Genomic DNA, 2586 nt, shown 5'->3' with positions numbered 1-2586 from the left:
GTGTAAATCCTAGATTAGATTTGATTCTAGTTATCCTTTCCTATATGGTTTTGTATTCCTTGGAGTAGAAGGATTTGTTCTCTCCCTTATTACTATAAATAAAGGCACCATACATTCCTCTACTCCCTAAAACACATCTCTCTCTCTCTATCTCTCTCCTTGCCTATCAGTTAAAATAGACCACAACAAATTAAATCGTAATTCCATTAACACCCTGCAATTTTATAAAGAAACCACTCACTCACTTGAACTTCCTCTTTCATTTTCTTCGGCGACTCTAATTTTCTTCCAAAAAGTTTGTAAGCATCTAGTTCTAAAATCCTCTTCACGAACCTTAGCAAGTAAAGAATACAAACCTTGCATAAATAATTCTTTGGTGCAAGTGGACATACAATCCTTAGAAGTTGGGGATTTTCATTGTTGAATTAAGGATTATTACGTACTTTTGCATTTTATTCGGGAGACGGGGTTGGTGAGTTGGCTGTTGGGCGACTTCGGGTGTTAGAAAGAGACAGAGAGAGGCCGGAGAAGAGGTGACCGGCGAAGGACAACGATAAATTTTTTGGCCTGTTGTTGCAGCCAAATCACAGAGGAATACATCATTTACTTTGGTTTCTGCTGTTAGGAAATTACAGTTGTGTTCCATTTATACTCTTGAGACGTGAGTGCTTTAACCGTCATCAAGGAATTTTGGGGCTTCTACTTCGTCTATCTTTGTGATAACATTGTGGAGGCCACTTCTTGTAAGAAGTTCAAAACATTTTGGTAGGAATTATACATAGTTTGATACGAATGCAGAGAGTTTACAAACTCAAAAAAATAAAATTTAGGATTGAATTAGTTTCATACCTGAGAAACTAGGTCACTTTATGCATGCTAACTATGCATGTTAAGGAATTAAACTACGACCAAATTATATATCAATCTAGAAGTTTGCCCCAACTATTTCAGCCAGTGAACTTAATTGAACGGACATGATTTAAACTAACCACTCCGGTAACAATCAGCCTTCGAGCGGATTGAGCACCTGCCCAATGAACAGCACTGCTCCAGTCGTTTCCTCTCTGAGGAAAAACAAGAACGGGTGATCTGCCACAAAGTCTATCGTCTTTGGAGGATGATAAGGATAGAGTGCCTCAACTATTATCCCAGTGGCAGTAACAGCGGCAGCTTCCGTTCCTTCTTCATTAACTTCAATGAATGATTTATGGAGTATACCAGAAATAGAAGGAGTCTCACCCGGAGGTGAGTTCACCATCTCTGTCAAATTACCTCCTTTATATGGATCAACATGGAAAGGCAGTACTAGTCCTAAATCCTTGAGAATTGTGGAAGCTTCAAAACCAAAAGCGATATTAAACTTTGGAATTCTAAAGTCACCCACTTTAACTTTCCGGCGTGGAAGATGACGATCTAAGAAACCAGGCTTAGAACTAACTCTATCAACCAAAGTTGGCAGCCCATCTTTTTCATCTGGAAGAAAAACGCACATGGAGAAATGCCGCTCCTCGTTTTCACCTTTTTCATAATTGAGCTTTAAGACTTTGAAGCTGTCAAAGGCTTTTAAATATTGATTCTTATAGCTGGTCATGAAGGGCACCTTAACTGACGACTTGTCATTGATACAGTGGAAGTCATACTCTTTAGTTTCTGATGCATCAAACTTGTCATCCCAAACTCCTTTGAAGTACAATGCATTCGCAAAGATGAGCCTTGTTAAGCTGTTAACTGACTGAAAAGGAAGAATCTCTTTAATAAGGCCCTTAGTCTCCTTTTCGGCCCATGAATTTAATTCAATTCTCACTTGTTCGGCCTTGGTCTGGAAATCGACTTCCTTTTGAGCTGCCTTGTAAAAACTGTACACCACCTCTTTGAAAGAAGGCTTGAGAGGGGTCGACTTGTCAACCCAGAGTCCATTGGCAAAGGACAAAATTGGCCCGCCAATGGGTGATCCGTCAGCAAAAACCAGAGGGACGATTTCAGAGGCAAGCAAGTTAAGGTGGGCGGTGGACTGGGACTTGAGGAAAGAAAGCAACTCTTCCTCGGTTTGACCCTTTGTACCGGCTGCTATCAGGCTCAATACAACGTGGATGGACAGCGGTGAATATTACTATTTTCGCCTTCATTGAGAAACAGCGGCTTCATCATCCTAAGTCCGACGTCGGTTTGGTTTCTTATTGACTTTTCAATCTTCATTGTTTCTGGAACCGTAATGGTGGATAGAGTTTGTATGCGTCTGCTACGAATAGAGGGGAAAAGAGAAGGGGCCAGAGGTCGCATGTTGAAGAAGGGAGACAGTTTCATGCTTGAAGTGCGGCGGAGGGCTATGAAAGACGCCATTGCTATCTCTAGGTCTCCTATGCCATAAACTCACCAATTGTTATATATATACGAGTCAAGTTAAACCCTAAAATAATCGCTTCGTCTGCTAGAAATCTCGCGTAACCTGGACTCTCTAATTGGACCACAAGGATACTCTGCTGCTAATTATTCGTATTTTAGAATTCAAGTATTTAACAATTTGATCTTATATATTCTAATATGGCTAATAGAAAAGGAAAAAGAAAATAAAAGGATAAACTACAT

General features: G+C 40.1%; 1 pseudogene; it reads right to left on the bottom strand.

Annotated features, from left to right (window-relative positions):
• Positions 1-1003: 1003 nt before the first annotated feature.
• On the bottom strand, positions 1004-2196 carry LOC126627469 (serpin-ZX-like; annotated as a pseudogene).
• Between the last annotated feature and the right edge of the window lie 390 nt (positions 2197-2586).

This window comes from Malus sylvestris, chromosome 6 (genome assembly GCF_916048215.2).
Source record: "Malus sylvestris chromosome 6, drMalSylv7.2, whole genome shotgun sequence".
Lineage (NCBI taxonomy): Eukaryota > Viridiplantae > Streptophyta > Magnoliopsida > Rosales > Rosaceae > Malus > Malus sylvestris.
The sequence above is the reverse complement of the archived record's forward strand: the minus strand, read 5'-3'. Positions and strand labels throughout refer to the sequence as shown.